The sequence below is a fragment of the Triturus cristatus genome, chromosome 3_1, assembly GCF_964204655.1.
Source record: "Triturus cristatus chromosome 3_1, aTriCri1.1, whole genome shotgun sequence".
NCBI classification, from domain to species: Eukaryota; Metazoa; Chordata; class Amphibia; order Caudata; family Salamandridae; genus Triturus; species Triturus cristatus.
In genome coordinates this window covers 992,829,868-992,852,465 of record NC_140583.1, presented here as the reverse complement: position 1 = coordinate 992,852,465, position 22,598 = coordinate 992,829,868, and the positions used below count along the sequence as shown (strand labels likewise).

Genomic DNA, 22,598 nt, shown 5'->3' with positions numbered 1-22,598 from the left:
AGTAAATGTTCCAACCATGTGAAGAAACATCCTGGAAGGACAACATGTTGTTGGGAAATGTAAAACAACAGGAGATTAAGATTTGCCACATCCATTTAAGCTACCTCAAAAATATCTCTGCTTACTTGCAAGAAGAAAGAACACACTGCCTCAATAATAACAGTAACGGTTTCTTGCTTGGGTTATGGAAATGTCATCTCTGGTGGCCTCCCAGAAAATAGAAGCGTGACATCCCTTGCTGATCTATGGCATAAAGCAATGAAACCATGTTTCATAAGTTGTGAGATGGCTCCACTAGCTCCATTTAAGGTTCTGCATTTGGTCCACAATGTTCAGTATGTACAAAAACACAAGTACCTGCAACTCGAATTAGTGCATTACCATTTTTCTAGGTCACTTTTGAGAAGGTCATCACAATTAAGCCTCCAATTATCTGAGAGACTGAATCCATCTCCATTTCAGGATCTGAACCTGAGGCTTTAGTTTCAAACCTCAGCGTTGGAGGGTGCAGAGTTGCAAGGAAGGAGGCGCCGCACATTGAAAGTGTGACTATAGGGTGACGTTCCCACTATGGTCCTCGGATACCGCATGGCAAGTGTGTCTTTTGAGGGCAAGTATTGCCATATACCTATCCCTAGCTTCTGGTTAAACAAACTAGGAGGGATTAGGATGTAACGAGGGATCAGTATCCTGAAGAAGGCCAGTGGCCCAGTAGGGCGTTTGGCAATAGCTGAAACAAGTCGGTACAGGCAGATAGGGTAATGGAGAGGAAGCTCCCCCTATATACCCATATTTATATTTTTATCCCTGTCAAGGGGGGCCTATAATAAATTAATATGGGGCACCCACTTAGACAGTTTTAAACATCTTTCTTTCTGCAATAGGGATCGTTTTTTGAAAATATGCTTTTCTTTTCTATAAAAAAACAAGCGCTCTACCCTGAGTGTTGGTCCGCGCCAGTGTGTGTTAGCTGCCCTATTATGAAGCATACTACTATTAAGTGGCTGAGGGCAGTCTTAACCCTTTGGGGTTTCCAGTAGGTTTCTTTCTCCCTTTTCACTGTCTTTACTCTCCATATTCCTAGTCCTCTAATGGAGCAGCTGGGGATCTGTCCTTCTCGTGCAGTGAAGTCTATAGTCTGGTTGGAAGAGCGAAGGAAGGCTCATTCTCTAGTCCCTCCAAGGTTTGTGTATGTTTAATTTCAAACCCTCTGGTAACTTGTACTAGGGAGTCGAGCTCAGTGCCTCCTTTGGGCTGACTTTGTTGCAGTCTCAAAGGAAACACCACTCTCCTAGCTCCTCCAACTGCATTCCTGCAGCTGAGCCTAGCTCCAATGCTCTGCAGGCAAATGCTGAGGAGTTGAATGCTGCTCAGCCTGACAGCAGTTAGCCTGTGCACAGAAAGACAAGAAGGGCACAGGACACTATTCAGGCACACAGATTGCAGTCTAAAGCACAAAAGGCACTGGGAAGCCCTAACCCCTGAAGACTGAACAAGCAAGGAAGCTCATTCACACTGGTTCTGTTGAGAAATCGCAATGACCGCAGGTGAGCACCATGCCCAGGATTACTTAGCAGAGCAGCACTGGTCACCAATCCCTTGGTGCAACCGTTGCTTTCAGGAGCCTGTCCACTTTCTAATGGCTCCTGGGCAGCCCTTGATATTCTCTTCAGACTCCTTCCTGGAGTCTCTGAGGATGAAGATGAAGACCTCTTCGACTAAAGACCCATTAGAGCTCCTGCTGCCGCATTGCAGTTGCCTGCAATTCTAGTACAGTTCTTGCTGTTTCGAAGCGGCACAAGCTAGACCAAATCTGTTATGCCGTCCAGAGACAACATTACACTTTTTCAAGGCTAGGGAGTCCTTTTGCCATAGGACCTAGCTGGATTTTCTTATTCCTCAGCATGCAGACAGGAGGGAAAGAGACGCTTCATGTGAAAGAATAACCCGCTTTCACCCTCAGCCAAAGCACCGTAGTCCAAATGAATTTCTCATGGAAAAGCCACCTCAATCTGCACCATCTCAGGAGGCATACTACACACTAGTAACTGTATTTCCCTCCTCTAAAGGCAGATCAACAAAGACATCTCAGTGGTAAAGAAAAGCTATGCTCTACACTAAACAGGGCCTCTGCCACCCAGGCCTGTGTTGCTGAGCTGGCATCCAAAGACTTTTGCAGGAGGTAGAGAAGCCCTTCCCTTGCAAGCCATAAAGCCAGTCCCAGCACCAGAGGGAGCAGAGGTCTTCAAACTGTGAATTGCACCTCTCTGGAGGATAGGAGAGGCGAGCAGCATTTCCATGGAACACGAATTGTAAAGCCTCAAGGCCGGGGGAGGGGATAGGTCAGCTCTCCTAGGAATAGTGAGTATTTCCCAACCTCTCGGTACGGTGTCCTTTGCGACGCTATTAGCCACAACTGATTCTTCAGCATACAGGTATGATAAACATGGTGGGCAACTAACCATTTATGCCTTGTGGTTATTTTACATATATACTTTCACATAAATGTGTTGGAGCTGAAGACAATTCTATTGACGTTCAAGGCTGTCCATGCAGTGCTGAAATTCACAGGGGTCAATGTCCACAAAGATAACAACACAGCTTTTTTATGTATCATGAAACAAGGGGCAACTTACTCCCCACAGCCGTGCCAGCTAGCTATATGCAGACAGGGAAGTACTCATGCAACATGTAACTTTGGTGGTAAATAAACCTACTGTCAAAGACATGCCTAGGGTAAAGCTCCAGGTGCAGATGTTGACTTTCATAAAGAACAGATTGATGTTCTGGCACCACTCTTGCTGGAAATGCATGTGGAAAGGGGTTTCCATCCCCCTGCATAATGGAAGGTTCATACTAATAAACTACTAAGACCGGGTAAATTAGCCTTTCCATGTGAGTCCCGGAGAGCTCTAGCCCTCACAAATACAGACAAGTGACTAGCCAAACTAATAACGAGGAGACTGCTTCCATTACTGCCAGACAGTGTTCTGCAAGATCAAGCAGGTGTTATCTTACAGTGTTCAGCTTCACATCATCTCTGCACACTATTTGCACTACTTCAACAACTGTGTCCTGAACTGGAAGTGTCTGTGGCCTTTTTGGACATAAAAAGGGCTTAGGGTTTACAAGAATGGAGCTTGATGCTCGCCACTCTATGTCAAACCTGTACTGGGGAGAAAATCCAAATAGAATAGTAAATCATGGGTGAACAGAGAGCATACATGAAGGCTGCCCTCTCTTTCACTTACTCTTTGTGACTGCACTGGAGATCCTGGCATGTGCCCTTAACACATTCCACTCACATGAGGGTTTGATATTACAGTGTAGAAAAACTTTCCTCTTTCGATATTTGATGACATCCTGTCAGTCATCAGAGAACTGAATGCTAACATGATACCAGTTACACAGGAGATTATACTCTATGGTCGCTTTTCTGAACTCCAACTAAACTGCCATAAAATCGGTGGTGAGAGGTTTGCGGACACCAGATACAGTACAATATAAGGGTGAATTCCCACTACATTAGCAGACTTCATCTGGAAAGGGAGCTGATAATGCTGGATAATTATATGGTACTACTAAGCAAGCTCAAATCTCAGGTGGAACCTGGATCACTGTGCCACTATTGCTGTCTGGGAGAGTAGCTGGAAATAAGATGATGGTGTTTTCAAGGTTGCTATTCCTCCTCTTGAATATTTCACCTGCCTTACCACAGGCCCTGTGTGGAGGCTCTAATTCTCAAGCCGCTGTGGGTGAGTAAACTACTGGGCTTTAGCTAGGAGACACTGCTTTTGCAGTGTAGCAGCCAAGTGTTTTCTGTTCCTGACATTCAATTTTATTTTCATGCAGCTCAGGCACATTACGATACCTACTGATATCACTCAGAACCAAATTTGCCTAACGGTAAGGTAAAAGAAGATATCGCTTCAGCATTCCTGCTGAACATTTTGCTTGCATGACCACACCTCCCCACACACTACCAAAGGAACACATCTGAAATTCATACGTATCCTTGCCAAGTACTTACTATGATTGACAATCCTTTTTTACCCTTAACATAAGAATCAAAAAACAATTCACAGTTAACTAGATTTTGTTTTATCAGCTGGGTAACAAGAACAAGTTACTTACCTTTGGTAAAGCCATTTCTGCTGGATACTCTATCTAACCAAAGGTTCCTCAAATTGCACTCTGGTCTCATAAAGGGCTTAGGAGGAAACATAGGTCTGTAAACATTTTAGGAAATGCATCACATCCAATGTTTTGAACGGTTGGGCCTGCAAACATAAAGACTCCAAAAGAGCCGTGGGCAACCCTTATCTGCACCCAGAGCAATACACGGTCTCCCATAAAACCCTCATCAGAAGACTCCACAAGATTGGCATACAAGAATCCACTCTAAAATGGATCTGTTCCTTCCTCATGAGAAGAACTCAAAGTGTCAGGCTGCCACCCTTCACATCAATCAATCAATCAATCAATCAATCAAACATTTGTAGAGTGGGCTACTCACCTGTGAGGGTCTCAAGGCACTGTGGCGGGGGGGGGGGGGGAGCAGCTACTGATCAAACAGCCAGGTCTTGAGGAGTCTCCTGAAGGTCAGCAGGTCCGGGGTCTGTCGTAGGTGGATGGGGAGGGTGTTCCGTGTCTTGGTGGCGAGTTGGGAGAAGGATCTGCCGCTGGTGGTTGTTCGGCAGATGCGTGGGACGGTGGCGAGGGCGAGGTCAGCGGAGCGGAGCTGGCGGTTGGGGGTGTAGAAGGTGAGTCGGTTGTTGAGGTATGCTGGTCCAGCGTCGTGGAGTGCTTTGTGAGCGTGGGTGAGGACGGGAAGCCAGTGCAGGTCCTTCAGGTGGGCAGTGATGTGGCTGTGGCAGGGGATGTCGAGGATGAGGCGTGCGGAGGCGTTTTGTATGCATTTGAGTCTCTTTTGGAGTTTGGCCGTGGTTCCCGCGTAGAGGGCGTTGCCATAGTCTGCTGGTGACGAGGGCCTGGGTGACCGTTCTTCTGTTTTCAGTGGGGATCCATCTGTAGATCTTGCAAAGCACGCGGAGGGTGTTGAAGCAGGAGGGGGAGACGGCGTGGACTTGTTGAGTCACTGACAGAGAAAAATCCAGGATGAACCCCAGGTTGCGTGCGTTGTCGGTGGGTGTCGGCGCAGTTCCTCTGGCCACCAGAAGTCATCCCAGGCAGAAGGAGTGGAGCCGAGGATGAGGACCTCTGTCTTGTCCGAGTTCAGTTTCAGGCGACTGCTCTTCATCCATTCGGCGATGACCCTCACCCCTGCGTGGAAGTTGGTTTTGGCGGTGGCGGGGTCTTTGGTGACGGAGTGGATCAGCTGGGTGTCATCGGCGTAGGAGACTATGTTGAGGTTGTGCGATCGGACGATGTTGGCGAGCGGTGTCATGTAGACGTTGAAGAGGGTCGGGCTGAGGGATGATCCTTGGGGTACGCCGCAGGTGATCTTGATGGCTTTGGATCGGAATGGAGGGAGGCGGCCTCTCTGGGTTCTGTCGATGAGAAAGGAGGTGATCCAGTCCAGGGCTTTGTGCGGATCCCCGTGTTGTAGAGGAGTGTGCGCAGGGTGCGGTGGTAGAAGGCAGCTGAGAGGTCCAGGAGGATGAGGGCCGCTGTTTCGCCGTTGTCCAGCAGGGCCTTGATGTCTTCGGTGGCGGAGATGAGGGCGGTTTTGGTGCTGTGGTTGCTGCGGAATCCGGATTGGGAGGAGTCCAGGGTGTTGTTCTCTTCGAGGAATTAGGTCAGTTGTCTGTTGACGATCTTCTCGATGACTTTCGCCAGGAATGGGAGCAGGGAGATGGGCCAGAAGTTCTTGAGGTCCTTTCGGTCGGCCTTGGGTTTCTTGAGTAGAGCGTTGATCTCTGCGTGTTTCCAGCCTTCCAGGAAGGTGGCGGTGTCGAATGAGCTGTTGAACATCTTACGGAGTTGGGGTGCGATGATGGAGCTCGCTTTGTTGAAGATGTGGTGGGGGCAGGGGTCTGATGGTGAGCCGGGATGGATGGTGTTCATGGTCTTGATGGTGTCTCATCAGAGACCAAGAAATTGATATGCGGAGTCCCATAGGGATCGTCCATCAGCCTCACCTTTTTCAACGTATACATGACACCGCTCGCCAACATCATCCGATCACAAGACATCACTGCCATCTCCTACGCCTATGACACCCTACTCATCCTCTCCCAGATGGACAAAACAACCACTTGCAGAACCAACTTCACCAACTGCACGACCATGGTAGCAGACTGGATGCAAACCAACTGCCTGAAGTTCAACTCTGACAAGACGGAAGTACTGGTCTTCGGTAACAAGACTTCCCCAGAGTACTCAACCTAGTGGCCGTCGGAGCTAGGAGCAGCAGCCACACCCACAGACAACACAAGAAATATAGGGATCATCCTAGATGACAAGCTCAACAAGACAACACAGTGTGCCCCCCCTGCTTCCACATCCTAAGCATGTTGCGAAAAATCTTCAACTTTTTGCCTCAGACCACCAAACGTACCATCACGCAAGCACTCATTACCAGCAGGTTGGATTAAAGCAACACTCTCTACACCGGAATCTCCAAACAACTCCTACACAGACTTCAGACCACCCAGAACACCGCTGCAAGACTCATACTCAACCTCCCTTGACATACCCACACCCACATCACACAGCACCTCAGGAAACGTCACAGGCTTCCCATTCAAAAGCACAGCCAATTCAAACTTCTTGCGCACACATCCCAAGCCCTACACAACACAGGTCTAGAAAATCTGAAAACCCGCATACACTTTCACCAACCCACTAGACATCTATGCTCTGCCTCACTCGCACACACTCACTGCATCCGCAAAAGGAAAACTGAAGGTTGCTTATTTCCCTACAACCCATCCAAGACATGGAAAAAACTCCCTCAACACAGCAGAGCCTCCTCCTCACTTCTTGATTTGCGCAAGAAGCTGGAGACCTTGCTCTTCATATAAGCACCTTGAGGACCACAAACCTACAAACCTGCCCCAGCGCCGGGATACCCTCTCTGATAGTGCACTATACAAATCAATATAACATAACATAACTTTGGTGGGTCAAAAACAAAGCAAACAACAACACATCTGACAGTTTTTCTTGCCACAGGACCAACAGGAGGGTTCCGCTCAAACCCACAAACTTGTCAAAGCGACCAGCATATAAAGATTTTGTGAAAGGGCACATGGCTGCCAAAATGTTCTCAACTACCTTGGGAGGAAGGTCATTCTGGAGCCACTAGAATGACTTGGGCCCAGTCGTTCCTGATTTTTTTTAAAACTGGAGCAGGACAGGTAGCAGAGGGAAGGCAAACAGGAGACCCGTGCTCACCTCTGGGCAGAATACATCTCCGGCAGAGATCCAGCCTGCAAAAGTGCTGACACTGGATGTTTTTAGCAGTTGTGAAGCGATCTAGCCAGGGTTCTTTCAATTGTAGGAAGATGCCCTGTCTCACATCTCGGTGTAAATGCCTTTCATGATCCGCTGGGCACCACCAGCTGAGCTTATCCGCCCTGGTACTTAAAGATCCTGCCACTAGGGAAACCCGCTGACAATTCTGTCACCACTAGAGGTGCAGGGCCTCTTGGACAGGACTCACCCAGTCGTGCTTGTTGTAGTACCACATGGTTGTGGTAATGTCTGTGAGACCCTGCACCCGCCGTCCCTTGATGGAAGGCAGGCAGGCCTTCAACATCAAGCGAATTGCACCCAACTCCCACAGACTTATGTGCAGCCAGGTCTCTGCCGGCGAACAGAGTCCTTTGATCTCCTTCTCTCCCCGATGACTTCCACAACCCAGTACCATCCAGTAGCAACAGATCCATCAACTCTGGCTGGGGAAGGCGAAGGATGTGCCACTGCTCCAACTGCAGTCAAATAGCCACCACTGCAGATTTTTTTAAGTCTCTTCCAACACTTAAATGAAATCTGACAGGTTTCCTTGGTGGAGGGCCAACTGAGACGTCAGATTGCACTGCAAAGCTCTCATGTGCTGTTTGTCATGATAATTAGTAGGATGCAGGCAGCTAGTGGGGCAAGGAAGCCTCAGAGCCACCCTCACGGAGACCCATGACTGAGACTGAAGCATCAGGACATGACCCGAATGTCCTGGACTCATTGGAGGAAAGGCTCGAAGGTTCATCTAATCCAGGATGGCTCAGATAAACAAAAGCCTCTGTGGAGGAGTCAGGTGCGAGTTCGGAAGGTTGATTGAGAGGCCCAATGATGACATCTGGAGGTGGTTCCTCACTAATTGTGGCATGCTCACCTTTTACAGCCCGTTGTCAAGGTAGGGAAAGACTGGGACCCTGACCTTTGAAGATGGACATGGACATGGACCACCGCCATCACCTTTATGAATACCCGAAGAGCACTGGTGTGGCTGGAAGTGAGCATGGCAAACTGAAAATACTTGTGGCCAGCCATGAACAGCAGGTATCATTCCCCATCCCCACCACTGTCATCTCCATATGGGTGGCTCTGATCAGAGCCCGAGCCTAAGAGTTGGTGTAATGGCTGCGCTGTTGTTGAATCGTGTCTGGACCTCGCCTGGTTCAAAACAAATCCAACTCGGAGTCAGACACCAAAAAGCATTGAAGGACCGACATGGATTTTGTTCCCAGTGTAGAACCCAGAACAGGTTCAAGGAGCACAGATAGTGCCAAGGGCAAAGCCACCAGTGGTAACTGGACTGTGGTTTCCTGTGGATACTTGCAGCATGGCCTCTTGAAGGGCTTTGACCTCCTGAGGCATTGCCAATAGACCCAGGACTTCAGGAAGAATTGGGATCAAGTACGGAATCAGCTTCTCCGTGGCACAGGAGCAAGACCTGGAGACACGGTGACCCCCTCGCACCATCTGAAGAATGAGGGTGGCGAGAAAGGCCAAGACCCACTTAGACTTCTTATGTTTTTTTGGTCTTACCTGAAGATTTTGACCGCCAAGAAAATCTACCTTGGGAATAACTTCAGTAGCGGGATTGGATCTGTGCTCCTGCTTCCAGTATTTCACTACATAGAGCTTCCCTTCACATTTTCAGATGGCTTTTTGATTCATGCGAGCGCAGTGTTTGCAGGCCTTAGTGTCGAGCGTCAAACTCAAGCACCAGAGGCACACCTCATGGGGGTCTGTCACATACATCTGCTTGGGACAGTCTCTACAACATTTAAACCCTGTTGTTTCAGGCGGTGGCATACCAAAACACTGGAAAATTTGGAAGAAATCTCTTCAGAAAGTGAAGAAAGAAGGAGCGGAAAGAAAGGAAGGTGCAGAAAGAAAGGAACTGACACCAGCGCACATGGGAGGCGCTTACATGCATATCCGTTTGTCACTTCTCGATTGGAACAGCGTTAGTGCAGGATGACCGCTTCTGAGGTTTCCGGATCCAGTCTAGCACCTGGGGAAACTCACACGGTGAGGAATCTGCAGTTAGACGTATTGAACAGAAACATGTTTCTGATAATACCACAATTTAAAGCCTTCTGAGACGCCACAGAACTGGATGTATTTCTGTTTTTCCAGATGCAAGAAAATGTCAAGGCTTGCTGCCCTTCTTTTCCTGTGGAACACCAGGCTTTTGAGCTACTTTCATAAGTGATAAGCAATCCTGACTAGCATTTATAACCCTATTCGTGTTTGAAGCCAGTGAAAGGTCTAAGGGCTAGCCATAATGACTAAGGGGGATCTGGAATCCAGAGTGACAGATAAACAATGATTCTTCAGCGTTATGCAAATAAAGGAGGAGTCAATTAAAAGACTGCTTGATTTCAAATTCCTTTACAGACTCTACTGTAAGCCATTGGATATAAAATTATTTGGACCAGATGTTATCACTCCATTTAAAAGGTGTGGGCATCCAAGGAGGGGAATTAATACTGTTCTAATTGTAGTGCTCATTCAAAAAGCTGAACTAGCAAATTATGTTTATTGAACTTTCAATTATGCCAGATTATGTGCAGCTCCACACCCTGCTACTGGCGATGTAGGATTAGGTTAGGGAAATTCCAACACCAGTATGTAGATTGACAGCTAATGCGCTGTTGCTGGCAAAGTGTAAGGTGACTTTGTGCCTGGGGAGGCCCATCATGGCAAGTTAGGTGTTATCAGAACGATATGTGCTATTGGTAGTAACAATGTGTTGTGGAGATGGTTAATAGAGATAGATGATGGGTAGATGTACCATTTACTGGGGGTACCATGACACCATTCCGAGTGGTCAGACGCCTATGGTTGTGAAGCTTCTCTGGTAGTTTTCCTCTATGTCTATAGATATGCAAATTTCTTGCTGTTTTCACATGTTATTTTATGTATGCTGTGCATTTAGCACGATGATGCACTCTCTGTATGACTTTATTGTGTACAATTATATATTACTTCTGTGAGGTATGGTGTTACTAATTGATTTCTCACTGAAACTTAAAGTTGAAAAGAGGCCTTAAGCATAAGAAATACTGTTTTAAATCTCAGAATGTTCGTATAAAGCACTGGTCCCAAAGAGGCCCACAGAATACGAAGATTCATGGGGACATATGCATGAACAGATTTTCCCATCGACACAGAATGGGCAAAACCCTTTGATGCATCCGGCCAATGGAGCCCTGGAGAGGAGAAACTTTCTGCCCTTTGTCCGGATGGGCTCCACTAAAACAGAGGCTCTGAAACCAGATCAAAGGTTGATTCTTCATACTGAGTGTCACCACTATGTCACAGAGCAGTGCTGAGATTAAAGGAAGGGTGAATAGTGGGAAGAAACCCTTACCAGCAAGTTGGCCAGCTAGGAGTAAATATGGATACAGTGTAGCTGCAGGAATGAGCCAAATACAACCGCAGCTCTGAGTTCAGCCCAAACAGCAGTAATTCCTAGTGAAAACGTCTGCCTCTGGCCTCAAACCTAGGAAACCCCCATAAAAAAATGCTGTGTATTGATTTTCATAAGTTTTAACATTTATCCTTGGCAGTATGTGGTGTGCATATTTTCATACATACAGTCCTAGGAAACCCCCATCAGGGTGCTAGATCAGGATGTGAAAACAGCCATCAGTGATGTGTAGAACACATAACCAATCCACATGCTGTCTAGTGGCAACGATCTGGGTGGAAGTAGGGAGGTAAGGAAAGGGCACAGGGCAAGGAACGATTATCACCAGAATCGAGAGTCGCTTTAACAACCCACAGGTCCAAAGAAATGCCTTCTTAGATCTGCAAGAAGCTATTGTCAACAGAGATCTAGGCCCCTTGATTCCACTGAATTAGTTAACTCTGGGGCACCTACACGCTGTGGGAGGCAGCCACACTCTCCACCATAACGGCAGTACATGGTTCCGTGAGGCCGCTGCCTCCCATAGATGCCGGGCTGTGGTGGCTAAGAAGTGATCATGAGTGGGGGCAACCGTCCTGGAATGGTGGTCAAATGAGAGCTTAGAATCTAACCACATTCCCAAGTTCTTCACCTGCTCCTTAGGGGCAGGGATAGGGCCCAAGGTCTGTGGCCACCATTTAGGAGACCATAGTTTGGTATGTCTACCCACAATCAGTACCTCGGTTTTATCCCCGTTCAATTTAAGGCAGTTGTTCTCCATCCAACCGGCAAGTTCTTGGAGGCACAGTGAAAAGTTGGAGGCATCCTCATCACGAGATTGGGATAGAGATACCACAAGCTGCGTGTCATCTGCATAGGACACGACACTGATGCCGTATTTTTTGATGTTATCGGACATGGGTGCCATATAAAGATTGAAGAGCGTAGGGCTCAATATAGATCCCTGGGGGACTCCCTGCTCCATCCTGATGTTCTTGGAATAGAACGGTCCTTGGGCTACTTGGAAACTCCTATCCCGAGGGAAGGAGCTTAGCCATTTCAGTGCCAGATTGGCCAATCCACCTTCCTTAAGGTGCTGCAGCAGAATGGGGTGGGCCACAGTGTCGAACGCAGCACTAAGGTCAAGCAGGATCAGCGGAACCGACTGACCTGCATCGACCAGTCTGCGGATGGTTTCAGTAGAAAGGAGCAGAGCCGACTCTGTGGAGTATGTCGCCCGAAAACCCGACTGCGTGGGGTACAGCAAGTTATTCTGATTCACGTGCCTCATAAGTTGGTCGTTGACCACCTTTTCCGCAATTTTGACGATAAAAGGTAGAAGTGAGATTGGCCGCAGATTTTCCGGCTGACTATAGCTAATCCCGGGTTTTATGGGCACAACCACAGCCTGTTTCCACTCTCGGGGAACTATGCCTGTAGTGAACGAGTGTTGAATGAGGTGTCTAAAGTAGGGCGCCAAAATGTCCATACTGTCCTTCATGTTTCTAGGTTTCATGAGATCTTTCGGGGAGCCTGACTTAATGTTCAGGGCTAAAGCTCGAAAGTCTCTCAAGGATGGAAGACTAAAGCCCGAAAGACAGGATACCTCATTCATAATACCAACTCTCGGCAAAGCAGACTTCCCATTACGAGCCGCCTCCGGAAAGGTTGAGTAAATTCTCTCCACCTTCTCGGAAAAGAATTCCGCTATCCTGTCGCATGCCTCAGCTGAATCCCTATTAGGGGGAGAGTCCACCTTCTCGGAAAAGAATTCCGCTATCCTGTTGCATGCCTCAGCTGAATCCCTATTAGGGGGAGAGATTCTATCCAGCGACGATAGTTCTTTAAAGATCATGAACAGCTCTCTAGAGGAGTTCTCTGCTAGTTCAATTTTGGTGTTATAATAGGCAGCTTGTGTCTTCCTTATAAGAGAGTGGTAGTTCTTAAGACTAGACTTATAGGATAGTTTCCTATCTTTGGAAAAGTCTACTCTCCAGCTACGTTCCAGACGTTTTCAGGAGGATTTAGCGACCTTCAGTTCTTCATTAAACCAGGGAGCAGATCTACTTTGTCTCCTCGGAGCATTGGATGCCCAGGGTACTACCTTATCAAGTGCCTCATTGATGCGGTGTGTTAAGGCATTGCAGGCAGCTTCCACATCACTCCCCCCTAGGGGACCTCTCAGCAGTATGGCCTGATTAAACTTAGTAGCCGAGAAGCTGGCCCACTTTCTCTGGGGTTTACCTGATTTAAGCACAGTAGGGGGTTTTAGAATCATAAAACTAAAGGGAACCAGATAGTGGTCTGACCATGGAACCGGGATCGGAGCGTCCACCCTGATTCCTTCCCAGTTGGCAAAGATGGGGTCTAACAAGTGACCCAACTGATGGGTAGGGAGAGTAGATTGGAGCATTAGATTGAGCGCGGCCATCTCCTGACAAAGCTCTTGTACAGGGGCATTATCCCTATCATCGAAATGAAGGTTAAGGTCACCCAGCACCAGTACCTTAGCATACTGTAGAGCTAATTGAATGACCTGTTCTCTAAGATTATTGGCAAACTGTAGGATTGGGCCAGGAGGACGATATATCAGCAAGCCCTTGATAACAAGGGAGCTGTCGGCCCCGATTGTAAAGAGACCCGCCTCACAGGCCTCTATGGTCACTCTTTCCAGGGCACATTCAATTGTGAGTTTATGGATCAGTGCAATCCCGCCCCCTCTATTAATGGGGCGGTCCAATCTTAGAATCCCATAGTTTAGGGGGAGTGCCTCTAGGATATCAGGGGCAGAGTCCTCAGACAGCCATGTCTCCGTCAGCAGCATAATATCTGACTTACTATCCATGAGGAGATCGAATAGCTCAAGTTTGTGTTTAGTAAGGGATCTAAGTTGACTAATATTATTAGGAAATTCTGTTCCTTTATAGTGTCTCCCTGTTTGTTAGCCAGTGAGAAGGGGCAGTGAGCGCATTTTTGTGCCTTGAAATCGGACCGTATGCTATGCGCACATACATCCGTTACAGGGGGGCGCAGCGAACGCAGTTCCTCAGGGGTATAACTGAGAATGATTGGAGGACGGGCAGGGGTTCTGGCCCCAGGCCCCGGCAGGATGCGGACGGGCGCAGACGGGCTTGCCTTAGGCGCGCCTTCCGCACGCCCGCAGCGCGTGTCCGCTGCGCGTCCTCCCAAGCATGCACCTAAATAGGCCCCGCCCGCCTCCACACTAGACCGCAGACCTGGGCCAGCCACCGGGAGACCGGAAGCGCTGTTTCCTACTTCCTGCACTCCGTACAATCGGCACTAGCAAGCCGTGACGGACCGGGGCAAGGAAGATCAGATCGTACCACAAGGGTAAGTAGGCTTTGTTTGTTTTCTTTTAAATATTCTCACACACAATTTTAAAAAGTATACAGCGTTCTAGAACCCAAGCCAGCAATACCATGAGAGAAGCGGTACCTCACAGACTCTGCCACCGTCTGCAATTGAACCGCTGCACGTCCTCCCAAGCATTCACCTAAATGGGCCCCGCCCGCCTCCACACTAGACCGCAGACCTGGTCCAGCCACCGGGAGACCAGAAGCGCGGTTTCCTACTTCCTGCCCTCCGTACAATCGGCACTAGCAAGCCGTGACGGACCGGGGCAAGGAAGATCAGATCGGGCCACAAGGGTAAGTAGGATTTGTTTGTTTTCTTTTTTAAAAAATATTCACACACACAATTTAAAAAAGTATACAGCGTTCTAGAACCCAAGCCAGCAATACCATGAGAGAAGCTTCTTTCATATACAAAGAGGTACCAGTCAGGGTTGCCCTGTCTCTCTGTTACTTTTCACATTTGTCCTGGAACCCCTGGCAGAAATGATAAGAGTGAATACCTGTGTACGGAGGTTACGCTGAGGGCGTGACCATGAAGATAAAATCTCTTTGTATGCAGAGACATGCTTTTGTAAGTCCAGTTAAAGTATACAAAAAGGTGATGGATGTAAAGCTTGAATTAATCTCAGACACTGGTAATTACTTAGGGCCGCATCCATCCCACTGTTATTTTCCACACTATGCCACCTCAGTTTGGACGCAGCCATATGCAAATGGGCTGCTGCAATGGGAACAGTTCAGCCCGGACTGGCAGGCCAGATCCTCCCTGAACCGGAACACAAGCATCCCCGGACTGGTTTTGCCCTAGACAGGGCTCATCAGCCAGGTATAGCTTGGTTGCAGTGACAGAGTGTCCAGTATGCTTTTATGTACATACAGCAGCCTGCCATCACAATTCTCCGGCTCATGCAAATACTGCAAATGTATGGAGATGCTTCAGGTCTCAGGGTGAATTGGTGGAAATCCTCACTGGTCCCGAAAAAGGGCGATTACACACAGGATGGATTGGGGTCAGGGCTGCATTTGATGGAGGGTCGATATGACGGGTGGCATAGAGTAGAGTGGCATAGAGTAGATTGGCACAAAGTGGCATTGTGTGGAGTGGAGTGGTGCAGAGTGGATGGCGCAGAGTAGATTGTAGTGCTGTAGAGTAGTACAGTTTTGGGTGGAAGTAACTAAAGCGTCAGTAGAAAGGGCAGATAGGGAGAAAGCAACATAAATAAGAAGTCGCATGCCTGTGATAAACATAGGAAAGCACAATGCATGTCCAGGAATAAAACTAAAATACTTGTAAAAAAATTAAATTAGGGAACTGCAAAAAGAAAAGGAAGAAGAAAAACGAGGAAAAAAACGTTCTCCAGGGAGGATAATACTTGAAAGGAAGGGCAGCCTACAGGTGCTAAGTAATCAAAAGTTTGGAACTAATGGTATGATGTGGGCTGGTTGTCATCTACCAAATAGTAATACGTCTTGCAGCACAGGGCAAGACCTAAAAACGACAAAATAGAGTGGGCCACTACACCTCACAAAACGGTTGATTGCGGGGCATTATATAAAATAAAATTCCTTCCCAGTTTTTTCTGTGTTTTAGAGCATTAACTCTTTATACTGCCATCCACGAAATGTAACTGTTCACGACTAGGGATTATAGAATTTATTGTATGGCAACAAACCAACCCCTGACACACGACCACCTTACCCCACCAAGCCCCCCACACCTCCCACTCTGTACCTCCAGTGACTACACTGCATATTCTGTGCTGGAAACCAGAGCTCAAACACATTAAATGGTTGAAAAGAATATCTGTGGTAACTCCCCTGTGGCATGGTACAAACTAGCAGACTATTGGTTTCTCCTGGTGGGACTTAATAGGTATATTAATCCATGGAGACCTATGAATGGGCTGCCATATTAGATAATTGGGAACTTCGCAATGGAGCTCCAATTCCATAAATCACAATTTTTCCAATATTTACAGGTGAGGCACGCCCTGTATTCATGTTGAGACAACCTAAAGATGGTCCCCAAACATAGCGCTCTTGAGATTAAGTTGATAAGTGGATGACAGCGAAGGGGGGCCCTTTCAAGTCTCTATAAGCCCTAGTATTACACTCTCCTGACTTACTTCTGAAGATTAGGGCAGCATAGGGGGGGATGCGGATGCCCTCGAGGACGGCTATTGAAATTAAGTTAAAAAGGCCTCTAGGGTGCTGGCTATTTCTGTGTTTTCAATTTGTTCAATTTAATTACATATATAGGTTTTACTATTGCCTGACATGACTCTGGCGCATGGGTTGGGTGACAAATCCTAACTGCCTTCGATGTAACACTGCACCAGGCAATTTCTATCATACTGTATGGGAGTGTCCAGTGATTGACACCAATATGAGAACAGTAAATGAAAGATTGGGACAGATGTTGGTCAAAGGCTGGAATGGACCGCAAGATTGTCCTCCTGGGACTGATGGATATCGTGGGTGGCCTTCGCAGTGTTTGCATTTTGGTGGCTAAGGGATCTGTGGTGTTGAAGAGTGATATAGAGCACCACTGGAGGGACAAGCGGGCCCCTTTACTTATGGAATGAGTTAGAGGCCATGGATTACTATTCTAAAATGGAAGAACTGGCCTATAAAGCTCGTGAGGTACACCAGAAATACTTTTAAATTTGGAGTTCATGGACTGCCTTCAATGCAAGCTTGCAAAGTAATCGTGGTATATGTGTAGATATGCCATTCACACTGAGCTGTTTGATTATTAATGTATGAATCCACTGTGGTAATTCCATTTATGAGGCATCTGACACCCAACTGCACATGTTTTATATTTGTTCTTTGTATGTTAAAATTAATAAAAAAGAGATAGCAAAAAAGAAACAGTTCATTCGATTCTTTCTCTTTGTGAACCACAGAGTCACAGAAGACCCATTAGCAAACCTTGGATGGCTCTTACTGAAAACACTGGAGGGCTTGCCCATTTGAGAAGCCACAAAGCCTGGGACATCCTCAAACAACTAAGTACACGCGGTAAAATTGAGGGAAATTGTTGAGAGACATCACCACATCTGCCTTGCACGGATTCAGGACCCAGAGCAGGATAGAAAGGCCCTGTTCTGTCAACCAAAATGGCCCGTACCCTATACGAAGCATCCTAAGATGAGGAGAGCTGCCAGGCCAGACTACACATCAATAGTCCTTGAATCGTATCCTTGACCTTTATCTCCGATATAAGCCTGCGCAATGTGAGATACTTGTGAGAGTGTGTGGGGGAATCTTACTTTTTTCAATTTTTTCCCCAAAATATGGCTGCAAATCACACCGTCGGCATTAGCATGAACTTGTTTCAGATGAAAGTGAAATCTCTTTGTTGAGTGGATGTAAAGTATAGTCTTGGTCTGTAGGCACTGAGCATGCATATTCTAGAAAGATGCCTATGCTAAAAGCTGTTAACAGCACAGTCAACTTACCCTGCATGGTGGAGTTGACATAGGGGGGCTGGTACCATGGCCATCTATTTGTTGACTAGTGTTTCTGAGAACAGCCAAGAAGACTGCGACTGAAATTATTCTTTAACCACAATCATAATGTACATAAAAGGCGTGAACAGCTTGTTTGTGTGCAACCAGTTGAGGATGGCACCAGAGCTAGAGAAGATGCAACCACTACCACAAGCTGCTTTCCACAGGCTGCTCCCTGTTCTGAAGCTCCATTTTACTACATCTACATGACCGGTTTCTTCATGTTTTAGGGAAGGTTTCAAAAGTCTGCGCTAATGCCACATCTGCAGGTATCTGTAACTGTATTGTGAATAGTATATGTTGAACTGTGAATAGAAATACTCTGAGATAAAGAGAGTCTGATCTCCTAGGGGGGAGTAAAATGGCTCCACAACACTGTGCATGACATGAAGAGGCCCAGCTAAAAGGCATCCTGAAAGACAATGAGGTATGATGTCAAAGGCAGGATTGGAAGAGAATGTCGAGATTCAGGAGTGCGTCATCATTGCTTGCCCAAGAGTGATGTTCCTCATAGGTAGATTCTCTCACAGATAGGTGAGGGACATTTTAGGTGATTCCACTATATGTGTCGAAGGGCCCACGGGTCCCAGTCCAACAGATCTGAGTCAGCCAAATGGCATACAGAAGAGCAAGAAACTCTGGTTTTAGAAGCTTGACCTTAGTGGGTCTCTCAACCGGGGAGCAGTGGTAATTCAGGCATCCACAATGATCAGAGGGATGCCTGTAACCAAGAGAGCAGGCTTCTTGTCTTTCAGTCCACTCCCCAGCACTTTGTGAACTTCTGTAGAATTTAAACATGTAAGCCATTTGAGCTTGCTCCAGTGTCTCCAATAAAAAACATTACATTAAACAGAAGCAGGGGAGTAGTCTCTCCAAAGCAATGCCGCACTTGGCTAGGTCTCTTTGTATTACTTCAGTCAGAGAGCTCATCTGTGTGAAAGACTGCTTCATCTATACTCAGTTCAAATATAGTCCCAGGGTTACATTGGACATCCTTAGGTGGTAGTCCCCCAAACTTTTCTGCCTTCACCTCTCCTGTTTTGATGAATTTGCTTTTGTTCACTCTAGGAATAACCAGTGCCAAAGTGTATGTACTCTCTCCTTAAATCATTGTAAAATTGGCTCGTGCCCAATTGGCACACTTAATTTACCTATATATCCCTAGTAAAGTGGTACTACAAGTACCCTGGGTCTGTAAATTAAGTGCTACTAGTGGGCCTGCAGCACGTTTTGTGGACCAACTTAAGTATCCCTTCAAAACATGTCTGAGGTGTACCATTGCAGTCTGTGTGTGCATTTTTTAATTGCCAATTCAACTTGGCAAAATAAACATTTTGCCAAGCCTAAAACTCCCTTTTAAACACACATAAGCCAAGGTAGGCTCTAAACAGCCCCTAGGACAGGGTGCATTGCATTTGAAAAGGTGGACATGCATTTTTTAATTTTACATGTCCTGGTAATGAAAAACTCACTAACCCGCTTTTCACTATGGTGAGGTCTACCTCTCCCATAGGGTAACATTGGGTTGCCTTATTAAATTAAATAAGGGATTACTTTTTATTAGTAACAGGTAGATATGTCATTTTTACACTCAAATGAATTGTAGTTTTAAACCCTCTTTAATGGTGCAGCCAGATTTTAAGGCAAAATTCCAAAAATGCCACTTTCAGAAAGTTGGCATTTTCCTTCCCAAATCATTTGGTGCCTGCTGCCTGTTTCCTGGGTGACATGACAATGTGAAGTATTCAACAGGCCTTTCTGTATTCTTTCCAGGAAGCCACACAACAGAGGGCCTTGGTGCTGGTAGGATGGGTCATCTAAGGCATGATCGGATGGGGGGAAAGAGCTATGTACAACCCAACTTGCACTTCAAAGATGCTCTCTCAGCTCACACACAAAGAACTTCACACTAGTCTATTGTTCCTGCAGACAGGCTGGGATCAGGACAGAGAGGCAGTAATTTCCAAACAGCTCTGTGTGGGAGAGGGAGTGTGTGTGTGTGTGTGTGGAGGGGGGACTCCAGAATCTCCTCGTATTTTAAAGGGGGCATAAAGTATAAAAGTAAGACCCTCAGACCCACTCTTCTGTACACTCCTGGATAGTACAAAATAAGGACTGGCCAGCTGCCAGAGGATTACCCTACTGCCTAAGGCATGCCCTGCTGTCTCACAAGGAAGGCTGGATCTGCTACCTTCATCCCAGGCTGAGTAACTCAAAGTGTCAGCTTACTGACCTCCTTTTCTGAGCTACAGGGACACAACAAGCTTCAGACTCCTCCCTGCAACTGCCCAGCTGACCTGCTGCAACTGGACTCGCCTGAGCCCTGCTAGCCTCTCCTGAAGTGTTTCCGATCTCCAAGTGGTGCCTCGCCACAAAGCCTCACAAAGCCTTGGCTCATAGCTTTATCGCAACCGATGACGTGAAGCCTCGCGAAGTAACGCTGCACAAACCGCCCACCAAAGACATAAGGTTCAATCCTCAGAGGACCAAATTTGGTCCTGTGCACGGACTGGGCTCCATCGTGGTTGGCCTGGTGACTTTGTCCTGGTCCAGCACGAGGAGCTGGCGCTTTGCACCTTTTGGTGCTACTTTCATTTAAATCTTTAAAATTGCATATATCCAGTTCCACTGATTGGTTTTTTGTCTTTCTGGTCTCAAATAATTTACTAAAATGTACTGGGAGTAGGAATTTTCTTGTGTCCTGAAAGACAAAGAAGGCATGAGGTCAAAAGCAGGATTGGAAGAGAATGTGGAGCCTGAGAGTGATGTTCCTCACCGATGGGTGAGGGCAGTTTTAAGTGGGTCCTCTATATGTGTCTTGAGACCCATAGGTCCCACTCTAACAGACTGAGTCTGGCAGATGGCATGCAGAAGGGCAAGAAACTCTGGTTTTAGAAGCCTGAACTAAGCGGGTCCCCGTACCGGGAAGCGGTGGTAATACAGGCATCCACAATGATCAGAGGAGTGCCTGTAACCAAGAAAGCCGGCTTCTTGTGTTTCAGTCCATCCCCCAGCACTTTGTGAACTTCAGTAGATTTTAAACATGTAATCCATTTGAACTAGCTCTAGTAGCACCATTAAAAAGGGTTACGTGAAACAGAACCATGGGAGTAGTTTCCCCAAAGTAATGACACACTTCGCTAGGTCTCTTTGTATTCGCTCAGTAAGAGAGATCAGGTCATCTGAGTAAACGACTACTTCATTGACACTCAGTTCTAAAATCGCCCAGTATATTTTGTTATTGTCCACATTACCCTTCAGTGAAATCGCAATACAATTTGACTAGTCAGACAATCTCCTTAACTTTCCTCCCTACCATTCTTCAATTGTAATGTGGTCAACCAAAGCATTCTAAAATCTGGAGGTTACCTTTAAATCTGTACAGCTGTTTAACGGAGGGGGGGGGGGGGGGAGTAAGGAGGCAAACCTATGCTCCACTCAAGATTCCTTGAACTTTGCGACTGATATCAACTTACTAACAGATTATGAGCACAAATAAACACTCGAAGTGGCAAATGCCTTCTCGGACAAATGTCAAGCAACAAGTAGAAATAATTACATCTAAGCTTAGAAAAATAAACTTCAACTAGAATTAAACTGGACTGCAAATAAACTCTATAGCTCCCTCAAGAACTATCCAATCGCCACATAACCATGCACAAAGGCATGCAACGCTAATGACTTTCATTATGTTGAGGATGATTAACACCTTGACTTCTTAAAGCATCATTTACAGTGGTACGATAATGTTCTTTCACAGAAAGAATGTGCGGAAATCATGTCTTTGCATGGTTTTGCCTTGAAGGCTTATTAAAAGAATTTCTGTAATACTACTGAATCCTGCCTCTTCTTTGATGTGTTACCACCAGTTTTGTGTTGCTGAAAAGGCACAGCAAAAACAAAGGCAAACACGTGCATTTTTTTTCTCATTCTTTTGCTTGTAGATCTAAATTTACAATCCGATGACAGTAAGTATCAGTAACATTAAGACCAATTGGGGACAGCACATTGGGTTTTGATCAACACTCATTTAAGCTACTACTGTGTGTATAGACCAGGCAAATTCAAGTTGTTCAGCTCACTTTTCATGGATACGAAAAGACCATTAATGAAACAGCAATCAGTTGAAAAAGTCAGTTGAAAGAGTCAGGTGATAGGTGACACAAACAGGCCACTTCTTGGCTTCTTAGAACACAAAACTATCTCTCCTCTAGTCAGATGTTTATGATGGTGCACGATTAGGAACTTCCCTGCGGTGACCGGAAAAAGTGCTCTGCTCCAATTGACCTTAGATTCTCTGCTACACTACCTTTCTTGCCTTAGAAATAATTTAGGGTGATTTTTTGAAAATCAGAAAAAGCTAAGTTTGCAAGGCATGCTCCATTAGGCTGGGACGATGGGAGACTGAAAACCCTAATTGCAATGTGTTAGAACAGTACTGCAAGTGGCAAATTTATTTGCGGTTTACAAGGTCAATCATGCAATTTCTTGAGAGTAGAAAGGAAAATAAGGCATCTAAAAAGGTGTGCCATCCCTGCAATCTGCCAGAAGATGTGCCTATGCTTTATGACTAGTCATGTGGTTGCAGGGCACTGAAAGGTTACCCACTACATTTATCAGCAGATAGCCATTCACACACTGGAGGCTGTCCATCAGGGATATGTTCCACTCTGCAAATGACAACTGTGGGTATCGCTGTAAGCAGAAAGCGGTAGCACTTCTTTTTTTCCTACTGATGTCCCATTCGCAAACGGACACAATTTGAGCCATGACACCCCTTGCAGGAGGAGCGACTGCAATAATGGCAAATGCAAGACGGAGGTCTGCTGCAACTTTCATCACAAGAGAACTTTTACAAATTCTTGTAAGCAAGCTCTTTGCCAT

The 22,598-nt window shown here is 46.5% G+C and overlaps 1 protein-coding gene across 3 annotated transcripts in view; it reads right to left on the bottom strand.

The window, feature by feature from the left end:
- The window catches only part of SCMH1 (Scm polycomb group protein homolog 1), a 369,044-nt gene that overhangs the window by 245,675 nt on the left and 100,771 nt on the right, over window positions 1-22,598 (bottom strand). The window lies entirely within an intron of this gene.